The 20,241-nt window shown below is 39.8% G+C and overlaps 1 non-coding gene across 1 annotated transcript; it reads right to left on the bottom strand.

Moving 5' to 3' along the window:
* Nucleotides 1-6,605: 6,605 nt before the first annotated feature.
* Nucleotides 6,606-6,712, bottom strand: LOC142543994 (small nucleolar RNA R71). Its single transcript, XR_012819964.1, has one exon. It is a non-coding gene; the product is annotated as a small nucleolar RNA R71 (small nucleolar RNA).
* Between the last annotated feature and the right edge of the window lie 13,529 nt (nt 6,713-20,241).

Below are 20,241 nucleotides of genomic sequence, written 5' to 3'. Positions count from 1 at the left end.
TTTTGCAGTATTTTGACACATTGAACCGTATATTTAACTGATAGACAATATCTAACAAAACAAAAGACTTTTGAGTGTTTGGTTAATATTTTTGAAAATTAATTTAAATGAAATATTTTACGAGGGTGTAATTGGGCTTAATGGGCCTATTTTAATATAGTTTAGGCCTAAAATCCTACTTATCCACATTAATTTTAATCATGACCCATTATGCACTTGTTTTATATAAAACCCTACCCTCCCAAAACCCTAATCACCTTAACTCGTTCTCGGCCGCCCTCTCCACCTCCAGCAGCATATTTTCAAAAGTTTCTGAAGCTCCATGCTCAAACTTTTCTCAAGGTTTTTCAAAAGAACTCTTCCCCGTCCCTCCGTTGTCCGTTCTATTCGATTGTACAAAGGTTTTCGAGCTTAAATACGCAAGGCATGCCTGATTCCCTTCTTTTCACATTGATCACATCATAATATTGTTTTGAAATGTATTTGCATGATATATTGTGGTTATGGTGTTACGCATTGGCTTTACGTGAATTCTATACATAAGTACGCATTCTTGTTATCACGCTTCTCACGTTTTTAGCTTTTGTTGAAGAGACTGCCTGGAACGATTGGTAGGGTACTCAATTACGTCTTATTGTTGGTTTATAGAGGTCGAGATTGAAGCGGGATCATGTTCATGAAAGGATCGATCGGACATACATGTTTCGGGTTAGGTTTTATGGTTTGATCGGTTTTTTCAAAAGGGGTGCAATGGTGCAAGGGCTGTTCCGGGACGTGGAGTAGACCCTAGTGGGTCTGAGACATGACTTGGAGTGGCTCGAGCATAACTAGTTTCGGGCTAGGATAAAATCGAGGAAGCTAGACGTGGATAGGGCTCGGTTTTGAGATGTTCGGTTGGGTTTCTTGTATTCGAGAGCATGGGTTGAGGGTCATGGCTAGGGCAGTACATGAAGGTTTGGTTGTGGTCTATGAGAGGTTGGTTCGAGCGTGGTTGGGGTTGGCTGGGCGTGGTATAGAGTTTGGCTTCAAAAATAAATTTTGGGATTTCTCCTGAAGGGGCGCGGCGCCATGGCTCTGGTACATGGCGCCTAGGCGCTTACCCAGCGTTGTAGTGCTATGCTGCCAGCGCCTAGGCGCTAGTACAGTACATGTATTTTTCGAGATTTTTTGATATTGCTCGTTTTGAGGGTTTCAGTAAGTTACACCGACATGTCTGTGGTTATAAATGGTTTAAGTTGAGTCACACGGGGTTTGGTTAGGAGTCGTTGAACTATGGTTAAATTTGATCAAGTCTCGGGTTAATTCCGGTTAAACGGGAATCCGATCTAAGCCCTGAAATGAAATACAAAGGTTAATGCAGAGGTACGGGATACGTTTAAGGAAATGAATAGAAGTATGTTTAAGGAGTTCCATAAGTTTGAGCGGGTAAATTTAGCATTTCTGGTAGTGTTTTGATAACTGAAAATTGCATATTTAAAATTTCTAAGTTGAGATGGAACATGGATTTTTACGTTGATGTTAGTAACATGTTGCATGCTTTGTTTTAAGGAAATATATGTATATGCATGAATTTTACAAATAATGAATATGATGACATGTTTTGAAGTAGGGGAATCGGTTGTGACTTATACGAACAAGAACACGAACATGTAAGGCCAAGGCTCAGTGGATGAGTAAAACTGTCGCTGATGTCCCCGCCACCGGGTACCGCGGTTATACGTAAATGGATCCATTGAATTAGAGCTGATACAAAAGTCACAAATAATGATCTGAATTCAATTAAGGAAAAGAATACGTATATGATGATACGATATGACATGATTTGATATGAATATGTTTACGTTTATGTTCATGATTTTGAAGATCATGAAAGTTTTTTTGCTTACAATGCTTCTCACTATTGCACTATATGTATATGTATTTGTTATAACAGTTCAGGTGTGTTGAGTCGTTAGATTCACTAGGTATTATTGATGCAGGTTATATTATGGTTGAGGAGACTGGAGGCGCTGAAGACTGAGTAAGCTGAGATGGGGGTGCACGTGAAAAGCATAGGACCTTGTATTCTTCGATCCCCATAATATGATTATGAGACATGGTTTTTAGCAATATTTTTAAATGACTTTGAGTTTTACGTTGTTGAGTTGTCAAACTTTTGGTATTATGCTTGAATTTCTCTTTTAAAACAGAAAACTAGGAGATTGATTACATTTTAAGATTTTGTGTAATTGTAGTTATTTTTATTTAGTGTTTGGATGAATTTTATAAATCTTTATTAACTCGTTTAAATTTTTATGAGTGTGGCTATTTTCCGTCATAGCTTTTCCCTCAAGATCCAAGAAAGGCATACTAACAGAGAAGCGAAGCCTTCGATTTATACTTACTGAAGGAGATCTATACAAGAGGTCACTCTCTCAACCTCTTCTAAAATTTTTGGATCCCAAACAATCCAATTGCGTACTAAGAGAAATTCTTGAAGGCTGTTGTCGAAATAACTTGGGAGCTCATTTATTTGTACGGAAAGCACTCTTAACAGGATATTTCTGGTCAATTGTGATGAAAGACGCCCGATCCTATGTAATTTAGTGCAGCAGCTTCCAACAACATGTTAAACTCAAACATCAATAATCCACAATGATGAAAGTTATAGCGGCAGCTTGCCTGTTTGACAAATGAGGAATCGACAGAGTGGGACCTTTCCCTGGGGCCTCGGCTCAGAAAAATTCTTGCTCGTAACTATTTACTATTTTTTGAAATGGACGGAGGCCGCAGATTTGTCAAAAATTACTGAGAATTAGGTCCTCAAATTTCTCTGGAAGGATATTGTCTACAGATTTTGGGTGCCAAGAAACTTGATATAAGATAATGGAAGACAGTTTCAAGGGAGTTGGTTCCAATCTTGGTGCAAAGAAATGAAAATTCAGCAAGACTTCACTTCCATTGCTTACCCTCAAAGCAACATGTATGTAGAGGTCACCAACAGATCTCTAATACAAAGTCTTAAAGCCAAACTTGGGAATGCAAAAGCAACTTGGGTGGAATAGCTCTCGTGCGTGACATAAAATAAAGTATATTGGGTGGAAGAGCTCTCGAGCGTGCTATGGTCATACAGGACCACTCTGAAGATTGGCAGCAAGGAAACACCTTTCGGCCTGGTTTATGGAAATGAAGCTGTAATATCTAGTGCCAAAATACGATAATAATTTTTTTTCGAAAGCTATTTTTTAAATTACTCAATCACATGCATTAAAAAGAATCAATCACTACTGAATAAAATTACTGCAATCAAATACTTTAACCTCGTGAAATTCCTAAACTAATGTTTTGAAAGAGCTCAGATGTGACGTGCAACACCTTGTCAATCCAACTGAAAGGGATCGGTTACGGTGATTGGAAGCGCAACGGAAGTTAAAATATTGATTTTTCATCAAGAATTTCGGCCATCTCATATCATTTTGTGTAGCAAATACAACAAACACCAAAAACATACATAGGGTGTTTTAGAATTTACTTATCAATCAAAAGGATTGATGTATGGCTCCAGCTAAGGTGTAAACACCTTAGCTTTTCAATGGTAGAAACTATCTTCAAGCTTCCTTTGAGCACTCCTTGCTCAACTATTAAGCCCACCACCAACTAGGTAGATCCCCTCTTAATTTGCACTAGAAAATTAAGAGGATTTTTCAAGGAGAAGAATATTTCTTCCTCAACACTTGAAGAAGAAAAAAATTTTTTTTGGAGAGAATGTTGAGGGAAATCTCGGCCATGCTTGTGGGGAGGGAATAGTGAATGAGTTGTCTTTGTTTGTGAAAAAGTAGAGACCAACTTTTGCATGCCAAGCCTTGGTAACCCAAAAAGTAGTCTCCAACTCTTCACCTCCCATTTATGCATATATTATATGGTTTTTAACAAATTAAAAACCCATGGACTTAATTTAATTATCTCAAACATTTTTGAGATTAATTAAAAATTACTTGAATTTACTCAGGTCCACTAGTTAAATAATTTATTTAAATTGAGCTCTACAAGACTCAATATGATTTAATTAATTCAACACTTGAATTAATTTAATTATTTGGACTCTACTAGGTCCACTAGTGTTTAATTAATTCAACACTTGAATTAATGTAATTTAGTTCATAATAATGTTTATGAAAATCACAATTTTCAAATACATTATTCACTTGGCCAACTTTTAATTTAGGAACACATTCATAAATTAAAAATTACATTTCTCTCATAGAAGTCATAATTCTATTTTTCTTAACGTTTATAAACTCATTTATAAGCCGTTCAACACATTGAACTATTTTCTCCTTTATAGAAGTCATACTTCTAATTTTTTCTTACGCTTATAAACTCATTTATAAGCCGTTCAACATATTGAACTATTTCTCTTCTCAACGGGATCTAGAAAGCTAGTACTTGTGTGGCCCTCAATGGTTCATTGATACAACTGGCCGTGGGTTCACATCTCCATGTGATTCGAACTAAACATGTCCTTATTTGAGCATACCCCAATTGCTCCATTCTTACTTATCAACACTTTGATAACAAAAACGTCAGAACTCAAGTTTGATAATTGATAGGACTCGTTTTTACGTGTTTTTAGTGTTGGTTTTGAGTCGCATTCATGCATCATATTAGTTTGTTTAGTTTAATTTTGCATCTTTTTAGCATTATTTAGCATTTGACTGACCTCGTGTATTTTGTGGTGATTTTGTAGGAATTGAACCAAAGAGTGGGAGAAACTTTGGCATAATGTCGAAGAGGATTCGCTAGGGCGGTCAAAAGTGACCGCCCCAGCGAGCATTGTGGTCTGGCCGAGGATTATTTTGCGCAAGTGTCTCGCTAGGGCGGTCACCCAGCGAAACCAGGGACATGCTCGAGGAAGCTTATTTGAGGACCTCTCGCTAGGGCGGTCAAAATATACCGCCCTAGCGAGAAGCGAGATTGAGAAAGATTTGTTTCCAAATTTCTAGGGACTCTATCCTACACCATAACCTAACACAGGAGAACAGCAGCCGTTTTTTGTTTTATCAGACTTTTCATCATTTTTCTTGGAGAGGAGGCTAGGAGCAAAGGAGATTTCGAAGACCTCGAGATTTCCACGCGTCGTGGCCGTCATCCATCGTCATCTTTAGTATTTTCATTATTCAGTATTTTATTTCTTACATTGATTGTTGGTTTTTATCATGAATTTCAGTAGCTAAACTCTAGATTTGTTGGGATTTGAGGGGATCCTACCCCGTACTCGGTGTTTAACATTATTTCTCGACGTTTTCATTAGTGAATTGTTTATGCTATTATTCTTTCGTGTTTCAATCGAAGCCTAGCTAACTTCCTTTGATTATTTCATGTTGTTGATGAGTTCGATAGAATAGTTAACAATAGGATCAAATAGTATAAACCACGGATTTAAAATTTTAGTAGATATACGGAATTGGGTACGTGTCGATAGTGATAGTTCACCCGAATGAAAGCTAGTGGATTCCATAGAATGTAATGCAATCTTGAACTGTTAAATATTTGAGGACACTTGAGTACTGCATGTTTTTTATTCGTATTAATATAGCTCGACAGAGTATATTAATTAGTCTAGGGAATTCCGTCGAACGCACGAGTAAAAGTCGAGTGTAATTATTTAAACACGAGTGGTAGGTGAACTGATAATTCCCAACCAATTCATTTCTCATTTGATTTAATCCAAATTAATCATTGCGTTCTTGAACATGTTTTCTTTGCAATTTAATTATTTTAATTGTTTACTTTACATTAGTTTAATCATCAACTAAATTTATCGTTGCTAAAGAAATTTTACTTGAAAATAAAAAATAGTGTAACGCAGTCCTTGTGGAACGATACTCGTATTCACTTACGTTTATTATAACTTGACTATCGTGCACTTGCGATATTTAAATTGAGCTTCCATTTATAAAATAAATTTTGGGATTATTCACTGTGCAAGTTTTGCTCGATCAAGTTTTTGGCGCCGTTGCCGGGGACTGTTGATTCACAATTTTTTATTTTTCATTTAAATTCTTTAGTATTATTTATTTTATTGTTATTTGATACTCTCATTGTGTTGCAGATTTTTCTTGTGGTGCATGCGAAGATCACTCGAGTTTAAGCTTGAGCCTTTTGACCCCAAGATCGAACGCACAGCTAGACGTCGACTACAGCAGCAAAGAGCGAAGGAAAGAATGGAAGGCGATCAACAAAGAGAGGAGCCAAGGCGTATACCGATGTTGGATTATGCACAGCCGTCTCTTGATGGAGCACGTCCAAGCATCGTAAGACCAGTCATCCGAGCTAATCAGTTTGAGATCAAGCCAGCTATCATTCAGATGATTCAGAACACTGTCCAATTTGGGGGAAGTGCACTTGACGACCCTAATTCTCATATAGCTGACTTTCTTGAAATTTGTGATACTTTTAAGTTTAATGGCGTGTCTGATGACGCTGTTCGTTTTCGTTTATTTCCATTTTCACTGAGAGATAAAGCTAAGTCGTGGTTAAACTGTTTGCCTGTAGGGTCTATTACTACATGGGAAGATATGGCAAAGGCGTTCCTGATCAAGTACTTTCCTCCGTCGAAGACTATGAAGCTCAGAGCCGACATTACTACTTTTGCTCAATATGAGCAAGAGTCACTTTACGAGGCATGGGAGCGCTACAAGGACTTGTTGAGGAGATGTCCACACCATGAGCTGCCTCTTGGGTTAGTTGTTCAAACTTTCTACTACGGTCTGCTTACTCCTAACCGTACTATGATAGATGCTGCTGCCTGTGGTAACTTACTGAGAAAGACGGCAGAGGAAGGATATGAGTTATTGGAGGAGATGGCTGCTAGTAGCTATCATCCTCAGTCTGGTAGGCAGAGACGAGGTGCTGGAGTTAATCAAGTTAATGATTTGTCGGCGGTTTCAGCACAGTTAGAGGCTTTGAATAGAAAGATTGATGGGATGAGCATGAGTGGGTCGGCTACGCGTCTGCAAGAAATTTTCTGTGATAAGTGTGGGGGTGAGCATGATGTGCAGGATTGCCAAGATGGAAATCCATTCTATGTGCCTGAGGGAGCACCGGTAAAACAAGTGGGATTCCAGAACCGTCCTAGAAATGACCCTTACTCGAACACATATAATCCGGGATGGAGGAATCACCCAAACTTTTCACAGGGAGGTCAAAACAACCAACATCGCCAACAAAGAGGTCCACCATATGTGATGCACCAAGGATTCAAGCCAGAACCGTCTCGGGAGGAAAAGTCCAATTTAGAGCAAATGATGACTAAATTTATTTCTGCAACAGAGACGAGATTTCAGAACCAAGATGCATCCATAAAGGGGTTAGAGAATCAAATTGGACAATTGGCTAAGCTGATTTCTAATAGGGAGCAAGGAACTTTACCAAGCAACACGGAAACTAACCCAAGAGAACATGTGAAGGCGGTGGAATTTCCTAGTGGAAAAACACTCGGGTCTAATGAGGAAAAGACCAAGCACGGTGAGGATGAGGTGAAAAATCGAGGAGGTAAGTTTTCTAACTCTACATCTACACCTATTGCACAGAATAAAATTGTTATCCCTCCACATTTTCCTGCAGCAATGAAGAAAGCTAAATTAGATGCACAATTTGGTAAATTTCTTGAGATATTTAAAAAATTGCATATTAACATTCCTTTTGCTGATGCTTTATTGAATATGCCAAGTTATGCAAAGTTCTTGAAAGATATCTTAGCAAATAAGCGGAAGCTAGAAGATCATATGACGGTGAATTTGACCGAAAATTGCTCCGCTTTAGTTCAAAACAAGATGCCTCCGAAGCAAAAAGATCCAAGGAGTTTCTCGATACCTTGCATTATTGGTGACATTAATTTTCATAAAGCTCTATGTGATCTTAGTGCGAGCATTAATCTGATGCCTTTTTCTGTGTTTAGGAGACTGGGATTAGGTGAACCCAAGCCAACTAGGATGTCGTTGCAGCTGGCTGACAGATCTGTCAAGTATCCACGTGGGATTATCGAAGTTGTTCTGGTGAAAGTGGATAAGTTTATTTTTCCTGCAGACTTTGTGGTACTTGACATGGAGGAAGATTTAGAGATGCCTTTAATCCTAGGGAGACCGTTTCTGGCTACAGGAAAAGCACTGATTGAGGTTGAGGAGGGGAAATTGAGACTTAGAGTTGGAGAAGAAGAAATTATTTTTGATGTTTTCAATACTCTCAAGCACACAATGCACAATGATAGTTGCTTTCGTATTGATGTCTTGGATTCGCTTGTTTGTGATTTTGTGCAGGATGGATTGAAAGAACCATTGGAGGCCACTCTCACTACTGAAAAGCAGGAGGACGAGCTAGACGAGGAAAAGATGGAGATGGTAGCTCATTTGAATGCCATTCCACCTTGGAGAAAGCAAGTGAGGCTTAGACTAGAGGAATTGGGAGACAGAAAAGATTTAATGCCTCAAAAGTCAAGCCTAGAGGAGCCACCTACTTTGGAGCTCAAACCATTACCTCCACATCTCAAGTACGTATATCTAGGAGAAAATAATAAATTGCCTGTTATTATTTCCTCTTCTTTGACAGATGATATGGAGAGTAAGCTCTTGGGAGTCCTCAAGGAGCATAAAGGAGCGTTCGCTTGGAAGGTTTCAGACATAAAAGGGATAAGTCCTTCGATCTGCATGCACAAAATTCTGATGGAAGATAAATACTCACCTCTAGCACAACCACAAAGGAGACTCAATCCAAAGATGCAAGAGGTAGTAAAAGCTGAAACAATTAAACTTCTGGATGCAGGTATTATCTATCCTATCTCTGATAGTGCGTGGGTAAGTCCTGTACAATGTGTGCCTAAAAAAGGTGGGATTACTGTTATTGCTAATGAAAAAAATGAGTTGATTCCCACTAGAACTATTACGGGTTGGCGTGTATGCATAGATTATAGGAAATTGATTGATGCAACCCGTAAAGATCACTTTCCCTTGACATTTATCGATCAATTGATTGAACGATTAGCAGGTCATGAATTTTATTGCTTTTTAGATGGATATTCGGGATACAATCAAATCACAATTGCACCTGAGGACCAAGAGAAAACTACTTTCACTTGCCCTTATGGTACTTTTGCGTTTAGGCGTATGCCCTTTGGTTTTTGCAATGCACCTGCAACATTTCAAAGATGCATGACCGCTATCTTTCATGACATGACTGAAAATTTCCTTGAAATCTTTATGGATGACTTCTCTATTTTTGGCTCCTCATTTAATGAATGTTTAGAGAATTTGAACTTGGTGTTAGTTAGATGTGAGGAGAGCAATTTGGTGTTGAATTGGGAGAAGTGTCATTTTATGGTTCAAGAGGGGATTGTGTTAGGACACAAGGTATCGGAGAATGGAATTGAGGTTGACAAAGCCAAGGTGGAAGTAATCAAAAACTTACCCCCACCTTCATCAATAAAAGGAGTTAGAAGTTTCCTAGGGCATGCTGGTTTTTATAGGCGTTTCATTAAAGATTTTTCCAAAATTGCTAAACCTTTATCCTCTTTGTTGATGAAAGATGCTGAATTTAATTTTTATTCTACTTGCCTGCATGCATTCGAGATACTCAAGGAAAGCTTGGTGACAGCACCTGTTCTGACTGTCCCTGATTGGGAGCTACCGTTTGAGGTGATGTGCGATGCTAGTGATACAGCTGTTGGTGCGGTGCTGGGTCAAAGGAAGAACAAGGTATTTCATACCATCTACTATGCAAGTAAGACTTTAAATGATGCTCAATTGAATTACGCTACTACTGAAAAGGAATTTCTTGCTATAGTATTTGCTTTCGACAAATTTCATTCATACCTTGTTCTGTCTAAAGCAACTGTGTATACAGATCATTCTGCCCTAAAATACTTGCTTGCTAAGAAAGATGCAAAACCTAGGTTAATTAGGTTGATTTTATTATTGCAAGAATTTGATCTCGAAATTCGAGATAAAAAGGGTGTGGAAAATGTAGTTGCTGACCACCTGTCTAGGATTGAGCATGTTAGAATTAAGGGCAGTGACGATGATATTGATGACTGGTTTCCTGATGAACAATTGCTTGAGGTAAATGCGTACCCTTGGTATGCCGATTTTGCAAATTTTCTTGTCACTGGCACACCTCCACCTAATTTATTGTTTCACCAAAGAAAGAAATTCTTTTCAGACGTGAAATATTATTTTTGGGAGGAACCGTTCTTGTTTAAGATTTGTGCAGACTCCATGATAAGAAGATGTGTGGCGGAGGAGGAAACCAATCAAATTCTGAACCATTGTCATGACCGTGAGATAGGTGGTCACTTTGGACCCATACGGACGGCATCTAAGGTACTTGAATGTGGCTTCTATTGGCCAACTCTTTTTATGGATGCTCGTTTGTATGTTCTCAATTGTGATAGATGCCAACGCACAGGTAATATTTCCAACCGTCATGAGATGCCTTTAAATAACATTATTGAGTGTGAAATATTTGATGTGTGGGGGATTGATTTTATGGGTCTTTTTTCTGCGTCTTTTGCAAAGAAATTTATTCTGGTGGCAGTGGAGTATGTATCTAAATGGGGGGAGGCAAAGGCTTGTGCCACTAATGATGCACAAGTGGTGTTAAAATTTTTGAAGAAACATATTTTTAATCGATTTGGTGCACTACGTGCAATCATAAGTGATGGTGGCACCCATTTTTGCAACAAAATTTTTGATAAACTGTTGGGCAAATATGGTGTCACCCACAAGGTTTCCACTCCATACCATCCCCAAACTAGTGGACAAGTTGAAGTATCCAATCGAGAAATTAAGAGGATTTTAGAGAAGACGGTTAATGTGAATAGGAAGGACTGGTCCATTCGGTTAGATGATGCTTTGTGGGCGTATCGTACTGCTTTTAAAACACTTATAGGCACTACACCATATAGGTTGGTTTTTGGTAAAGCATGTCATCTACCATGTCGAATTAGAGCATAGAGCATATTGGGCGACCAAAGCACTAAACTTTGATTTTGCTCTTGCAGGTGAAAAACGAATGCTGCAGTTGAATCAGTTAGATGAGTTTCGGGGAAGAGCTTATGATCTTGCACTATCTTACAAGGAACGCACCAAACGAGCTCATGACAAACACATTATAAGAAGGGGATTCAAAGTGGGTGAAGCGGTGTTGGTATACAATTCTCGCTTACGACTCTTTCCGGGCAAGCTAAAGTCAAGGTGGTCAGGACCATTCACTATAGCCAAGGTGTTCCCATCGGGTGCAGTGGTGTTGCATGATGGCAAGGATGGGACATTTACTGTGAACGCTCAAAGATTGAAGCACTATATCGGTGGCACAATTGAGCCACAAATTGGAGTCACTCGGCTCCATGACAGTCATTGAGGACATGGGTGAAGAGTCGAGCTCTAGACTATAAATTGAGAACTACTTCTACTCCTTATTTTGATTTTGATTATATTTTTTTTTTAGTTATTAATCGCATCATTTGCATTTAGGTAGTTGCATGGCATTGCATTCAAATTTTTTTCCCGAACACTTCTCGCTCGGGCGGTCAAAACTGACCGCCCCAGCGGGTACTCTTTTTTTTAAAAAAAAAAAAAAAAAAAAATGAAGTCTTTTGCGAAAACGTCTCGCCAGGGCGGGAAAAATATACCGCCCTCGCGAGTCGCGCAGATTAAAAATTTTTATCCCCGAGAACTTCTCGCTCGGGCGGTCAATTTTGACCGCCCTAGCGAGTCGCACAGATTAACAAAAAAATTTTTTTCCGAAAACTTCTCGCTCGGGGCGGCCAGTTTTGACCACCCTAGCGAGTCGCGCAGATTATAAATACTTTCCTCTTCTCTTTTCCTCCCCACTTCGAACCCTACTACTCCCCTCCGATTTTTGGCACCCCCCCTCCATCTTTTGTGCTCAATCCTTATTATTTGGTGATTTTTCAGGGCAAAGAATCAATCTTGGTCCATACACTCCATGAGGAAGCATTTAGGCTACAAGATTTTCTTCTCCGGCGGTCTTTCAAGCAACTCCGGTCATCTTCCACATATTCCGGTGAGCTTCTCCGGCGACCCTCAACAATTTTCCGGCGGTTGGATACTTTGTGCACTCCAATCTCTACATGGCACCCAAAAGATCTAAGGTAACTCACGGTGCTTCTAGTTCTCGTTCCACTCCATCTATGTTTGTGAATGAAAAAGCTAGGGAGAGATTTGAGCATGCTAGACTACATAGGAAACCAATCCCTGAGTGTGGATTTAGCTCGTTTCTTATCGGTCAATTTTCGGAGTCCCAAATAGAAAGAAGAGGGTGGAATACCTTTGTAGCACAACCGAATGCAACAGTGGTTCCGGTTGTGCGTGAATTTTATGCCAATGCTCCGGAGGGAAATGAGTCGAAGGCATTTGTGAGGGGACATCTAGTCCCGTATGATCCCAAGACGATCAATGATATGTTGGGTTTACCGTCGGTGGACGATTCGGTGTTTCAGGCGTGGGTGCTTAACCCGGATTATGATTTGATCATTCGCACACTCATTTATCCGGGCACCACGTGGAAACAACCGGGGACTTACACGGTCTTTCTTGAAAAGTTTTTGAAAGTGGAGGGGGCATTGTGGTATGCATTCTTGTCTAAGAGATTGATGCCGGTCGGTCATACGAGTGATGTGCAGCGTGAGCGGGCGGTTGTTCTCTATGCCATATGTACAGGGATGGTGATTGATGTGGGCAGGCTCATTTTCGGACAGCTTAACATGTGCATTAATAGCAGAAATTTGGCTTTTTACTTCCCGACGATAGTGACTGAGCTGTGTGCCCGAGCGGGGGTGATATTCAAAGATGATGATGAGTGGTTACCGCCGATGAGAGCCATTGATGAGGCTCTGTATAAATCCAAGAGGGAGAAGAGACAGGCTGAGCTGCCCGAGGAGGTATTTTTCGATTATGGGATAGCAGCTCAACCACCTCCGGCCTTAGGACATGCACCACCACCCCCGCAGCCACGCCGCCATGCCATGCGAGATCGCGTCGCCGAATTGGGCGCTTGGGCCTATTAACAGACGCAGTAGCAGGCCGTTAATCAGGCACATATTCAGAACATCGAACACCTGGTGCAGGGGATCTCAACTCATTTGGGCATCGACACTTCCGAACGGCCACCTACACCCGCATACCCGCCACCCTTCCAATTTCAGTACAATTATCATATGCCCCCAGCAGCTGAAGAGGGAGTTCCACCGCCGAAGAATGAGGAGGAGGATGATTTCTGATCAGGGGAGTTTACTGTTTCCCCTTTCTTTTTATTTTGCATATTCTATCTTTGCATTTAAATTCATAAGTTTTTTTTATGTTTTTAGTGTTTGTTTCGTTTTGTGCACTGAGGGCATTGCACAACTCTAGTATGAGGGGGGTAGATTGTTATGTTTGCTTAGTTAATTGGTTTTAAATTGTTGCATTTCTTTTATTTGGTGTCGTTTATGGTGAGAAGACATAGTGTATGAGCCAATGATGATGTTGAATTGATAGTATACAAAAGTATTGATTGGGTCACCTCATGTGGTACTCTTGATTGTTAAAGCATGAATTTTGGCACAAAGTTGAACTTTTTGAGCACATATGTGTGGGGACTAGAATTTTGAAGGAATAATGGTGAAATTTGAAGGTTTTGTGTGGTTAACTTGAAAGGCATCATTTATGAGTTGATTTATCATGTAAACCCGTGAAAATAAGTCACTAATTGGGACCTTGAATGAGAACATGTGATTTGCCTTGAACTTCACATATACCCCCTTTTTCAATGCACTGAATTAAAATATCATACTCCTAACCAGCTGTAATCCAAAGTATATATTCTTAGCCTAGGGAGTACACGTGTGAAAATTGTGCATCAAAAAAAAAAAAAATATCGAAAAAGAAAAAATTGGTGGAGATGTAAGGTGAGGGGGAGCCGAAATAAAAGGAATGAAATTCTATTCCTGGGCTAAAAGTTGGAGATGTAAGGAGACGAGGAAAGTCAGACGAAAAGTCTTGACGATTGCACAATGAAAATGATCGGTGTACTCCCGACTGTTAGCCACTTGAGCTTATTTTCCTTCTTTTCGACACCCTTCTCTGCACTTAAGAATCGAATAAAGTTCAAATTATGGTTAGTGATAAATGGACACGGGGGTGCATGCTAGTGAGACTTGTATTGAAGTGCTAATTGAGTGACTCGCATGATCGGATGATTGATCTATTTGAAGTACGAATGACTAGACCCATCATGACACACACACACGTTCAAATTAGTGTCGAGTTTTATGTGTAGATGAGAATGAGTATTCGTTTGTGATTTGACTTGATTATGATTTGTATGTGGGAAAGTTCACTGAGGCATGAGCATAAAAGTGTTAAGTCACCATTGACATTTACTTGTGTTGGTTATTTCTTGTTTGAGTATTTTGTGTTTGTTGTGTTTGTTTAGAATCTCGTGCTTTAACCTATTTTGCTCGAGGGCGAGCAAAAGGTTAGTATGAGGGGGTTGATAGGACTCGTTTTTACGTGTTTTTAGTGTTGGTTTTGAGTCGCATTCATGCATCATATTAGTTTGTTTAGTTTAATTTTGCATCTTTTTAGCATTATTTAGCATTTGACTGACCTCGTGTATTTTGTGGTGATTTTGTAGGAATTGAACTAAAGAGTGGGAGAAACTTTGGCATAATTTCGAAGAGGATTCGCTAGGGCGGTCAAAAGTGACCGCCCCAGCGAGCATTGTGGTCTGGCCGAGGATTATTTTGCGCAAGTGTCTCGCTAGGGCGGTCAAAAGTGACCGCCCCAGCGAACCCAGGGACATGCTCGAGGAAGCTTATTCGAGGACCTCTCGCTAGGGCGGTAAAAATATACCGCCCTAGCGAGAAGCGAGATTGAGAAAGATTTGTTTCCAAATTTCTAGGGACTCTATCCTACACCATAACCTAACACACGAGAACAACAGCCGTTTTTTGATCTTTTATCAGACTTTTCATCATTTTTCTTGGAGAGGAGGCTAGGAGCAAAGGAGATTTCGAAGACCTCGAGATTTCCACGCGTCGTGGCCGTCATCCATCGTCATCTTTAGTATTTTCATTATTCAGTATTTTATTTCTTACATTGATTGTTGGTTTTTATCATGAATTTCAGTAGCTAAACTCTAGATTTGTTGGGATTTGAGGGGACCCTACCCCGTACTCGGTGTTTAACATTATTTCTCGACGTTTTCATTAGTGAATTGTTTATGCTATTGTTCTTTCGTGTTTCAATCGAAGCCTAGCTAACTTCCTTTGATTATTTCATGTTGTTGATGAGTTCGATAGAATAGTTAACAATAGGATCAAATAGTATAAACCACGGATTTACAATTTTAGTAGATATACGGAATTGAGTGCGTGTCGATAGTGATAGTTCACCCGAATGAAAGCTAGTGGATTCCATAGAATGTAATGCAATCTTGAACTGTTAGATATTTGAGGACACTTGAGTACTGCTTGTTTTTTATTAGTATTAATATAGCTCGACAGAGTATATTAATTAGTCTAGGGAATTCCGTCAAACGCACGAGTAAAAGTCGAGTGTAATTATTTAAACACGAGTGGTAGATGAACTGATAATTCCCAACCAATTCATTTCTCATTTGATTTAATCCAAATTAATCATTGCGTTCTTGAACACGTTTTCTTTGCAATTTAATTATTTTAATTGTTTACTTTACATTAGTTTAATCATCAACTAAATTTATCGTTGCTAAAGAAATTTTACTTGAAAATAAAAAATAGTGTAACGCAGTCCTTGTGGAACGATACTCGTATTCACTTACGTTTATTATAACTTGACTATCGTGCACTTGCGATATTTAAATCGAGCTTTTATTTATAAAATAAATTTTGGGATTATTCACAGTGCAAGTTTTGCTCGATCAATAATACCCAACCAATCATTTTAAACGCCTAGCAGCATCGGTTACATGATTCCCTAGGTATGAAATGATAGTGCCTACAAGAAGCATTCAATTATGGTTAGCGTATAGTACGGTCCCTTCAACTCATATATCTCGACTGATTCGACAACCATTGATTTATCGAGAGTTATTCAATGAATCGATACTATGTGTCTTGTCGTAGTTGCATCGATGGTGTAATTTATGAAACCCCTTTCATAATTACCACTATACTCTGATCAGAGATTTTAACCTACATACACATGATAACACATAGGATATCCATACCCGAAGGTAAGCAGTGAATCCCCGACTACAATGCATCGACTCCTATATGTTTCGACAGAACACCCAACCTTGCCACCTGATGACCCCATGAGAGTCGGTAAACAAGTCAAAGTGTACTTCTAGCACATAGAGTCTCAATGTTGTCCCGGGTCATAAGGACTAATGGTGTACAACCATAAACCAGGACTTTTCCACTTGATAAATGAGAACCACTTGAAAAGTCCTTTATGGAGGGTTGTTCAGTGCACTCTACCAGGAGCACCTATCTGCATGCTCGGACATCACAATGTCCCCTACCAATGTAAACACGGTACTCACATCGTAGATACTAGTCTCGAACTCTAGCAGCCTATATCCTTCTTAGCGGCGGCTGAATCGACTAGGAACTGTTTAGAATATACAGTATTCCAAATATGAGTTTCATGATACTCATCATATGAGCATCTCATATTCTTTCTACTATATGTATATTCAAGTGCTTTATCTATGCAACTAGCATGGGTATACAGATAAAGATTTGCCAAAACAATAATTTCAAATATTATTAAAATAAAGATTGCTTATACATAGAGTTTCATTGTGAACACTCGGCCAACACTTGGCTCGACGGGCACCTACTCTAACAATCTCCCACTTGCACTAGAGCCAATTACCCATATGCTTCAAACCCATTGATTCGCGATGCATCTCGAATAATGGTCCAGGTAAAGGCTTAGCTAGTGGATCAGCAACATTATCTGCGGAGCCGACTATGTCAATCGACACTTCTCCTCTTTCCACAATCTCTCGGAGGATGTGGTATTTTCTCAATACATGTTTAGATTTCTGATGAGACCTTGGCTCCTTTGCTTGAGCTATAGCTCCCGTGTTTTCACAAAACACCGGGACAGGAGCAACTCCATTAGGAATGACGCCCAACTCTTGGACAAAATTCCTTATCCAAACAGCCTCCTTTGCTGCATCTGATGCAGCAATGTATTCGGCCTCTGTGCTTGAATCCGCAGTATTGTCTTGCTTGGAAATCTTCCAAGAGACAGCAGCACCATTGAGCATGAATACAAACCCAGAGGTTGACTTCGAGTCATCGATATCGCTTTGGAAGCTAGAGTCGGTATAGCCTTCTAATTTCAGTTCTCCACCCCATAGACCAAGAACATTTTATTGGTCCTTCTCAACTGCTTGAGGATGTCTTTCACAGCTTTCCAATGTGGAAGACCGGGGTTCGATTGATATCTACTCACTACACTTAGTGCGAAAACCACGTCAGGACGCATAGATATCATCTCATACATGATGCTACCATTCGCAGATGCTTAAGGAATGCTTGTCATCGCCGCTATCTCTGCATCAGTCTCGGGAGACATAGACTTGGATAGGGACACGCCATGACACATTGGTAGATGTACTCTTTTGGACTCATCCATCGAAAACCGCTTCACGATGGTATCAATGTATGTGGACTGGGTGAGACCAAGCAATCTTCTTGATCTATCTCTATAGATCTGTATTCCCAATACAAAAGATGCTTCACCCAAGTCCTGTATCGAGAACTTACTTGCTAACCATATTTTAGTTGATTGCAACATTCCTACATCATTCCCAATGATTAGAATGTCATCAAAATAAAACACCAGGAATGTCACAACACTCCCACTGACCTTCTTATACACACAGGGTTCCTCAGGATTCTTATCAAAACCAAACTCTTTGATTGTTATGTTGAATCTGAGGTTCCAACTCCTAGATGCCTGTTTTAGACCATAAATAGATCTTTGAAGTTTGCATACCGTATGCTCACTTCCGATAGATGTAAACCCTTCGGGTTGAGACATGTAAATCTCTTCCTTAATATCCCCATTAAGAAAGGGTGTCTTTACATCCATCTGCAATATCTCATAGTCATACCATGCAGCTATGGCTAGCAAAATCCTTATGGACTTGAACATTACAACTGGAGAAAAAGTTTCCTCAAAGTCAACTCCTTGTCTTTGAGTATATCCTTTTGCCACCAATCGCGCCTTGAAGGTCAATACCTTCCCATCCGCCCCAAGTTTCCTCTTGTAAATCCATTTACACCCTATGGGAACAATTCCCTCAGGTGGATCCACGAGATTCCACACTTGGTTCGAATGCATGGAATTCATCTCAGATTCCATAGCTTCAAGCCATTTGGATGAATCGGCATCAGATAACGCTTCCTTGAAGGTCCTTGGATCACATTCAAGGTTAGGCTCATCATGGCCCTCTTCAAGAAGCAGACCATACCTCATAGGTGGTCTCGAGACTCTCTCGGATCTTCTAGGAGCTTGTATCTCCTCTCTTGGCTCTTCGGGTGTGAGTTCTACAACTGTGGGTGTCTCTCGAACCTCTTCGAGTTCTATCATCTCGCCTTTTCTATCTAATAGAAATTCCCTTTCCAAAAAGGTTGCATTCCTAGAAACAAACACCTTTGTTTCTTGGGGATGATAGAAATAAAATCCAACAGAATTCCTTGGATATCCCACAATGTAACGTAAAATGGATCGACTATCCAATTTATCTCCCACTACCTGCTTCACATAAGCAGGGCTCCATATTCTAAGATAAGAATATTTGGGAGGCTTACCCATCCATATCTCATATGGTGTCTTCCTTTGAATGGACATTTAATGGAATATCTTTCAATTCTAAGTTATAGAGATCGTTTTCAAGTTCACCAGTACCAATCAAACATTCATTCATGTAAATGTTGCAAACACCTTTGCAAAATAAACAAGAATATCCATTTTTATCAGCATAGAAATGGAAACAATGTTTTTCATAAAATTGGGTACAAACAAAACATCTCATAAAATTAACTTAAAACTATTGTTCAACAATAAGTAAACATCTTCAATAGCCTTGGAAGCAACTCTTGCTCCATTGTCCATCCTCAAGAAGGTCACACCTTACTTAAGCTTCCTACTTCTTCCCATCACCTGTAAATCATTACAGAGATGTGAACCATAACCGGTATCTAATACTCAAGAAGTAGAGTTAATTGAAATGTTTACTTCAATTTGGAACATACTGTTTCCAGAACTCTTCTGGGCAAGATATTCCCTGCAGTTACGCCTCCAATGTCCAGGCTTCTTGCAGTGATGACATATATCAGCAGTCTTGTCAGCCTCAATTGGTGTGGCTGCCTCAACGGGATTCGGAGATTGCCTCATCAAGGGCACGTTCTTCTTGGGACGTTGGAAAGAACGCTTCTTTCCCTTCCCATGTGGATCAATCTTCGTACTAGATGAAGAACCCACATAAAGAACCAACTTCTCTTTCTTGATGGTTGATTCAAACGTAACAAGCATATTCACCAACTCCTCAAGGGTCGGCTCCATCTTGTTCATGTTGAAGTTCACCACAAAAGGATCAAATGAGCTAGGCAATGATAACAGCAACACGTCGGTGGTCAACTCCGAAGGCAAAATCAGATCCATGCCAACGAGCTTGTCCACGAGCCCAATCAACTTTAGGCCATACTCATGGACCGAGGCCCCATCTCGCATGGGCAAAGTGATCAGCTCCTTGACGGTAGCATGCCTAAGAGGCCGTGTTTGCTCACCAAAGAGCTCCTTGAGATGCAAATGAATGTCAGCAGCACTCTTTGCATCCTCAAAACGCCTCTGCAGCTCATCATTCATAGAAGTCAGCATATAACACCTGGCTATCAAGTCATGGTCACACCATTCCTTGTAAGACTGCAATTCCTCAGGAGTGCAGTCAGTCGGAGCCTCAACATGGGACGACTCAGTCAGTGTATATGCTACCCTTTTCGAATTCAAGACGATTTTTAGGTTTCTTAGCCAAGTGAGGTAATTAGGTCCAGTTAATATGTGTTTGTCGAGTATTACGGATATCGGATTGCGAATCGTAGACATTGTCAATTTGTACTGAAAAGTAAAAACAGATAAATGTTGATGACTATTTTAAAATATTTAGTAAGATATGAAGTTTGGACTTTTACTTCATAAATATTTG

Source organism: Primulina tabacum, chromosome 4 (assembly GCF_025594145.1).
Source record: "Primulina tabacum isolate GXHZ01 chromosome 4, ASM2559414v2, whole genome shotgun sequence".
Taxonomy (NCBI): Eukaryota; Viridiplantae; Streptophyta; class Magnoliopsida; order Lamiales; family Gesneriaceae; genus Primulina; species Primulina tabacum.
This window is presented reverse-complemented; position numbering and strand designations above follow the sequence as displayed.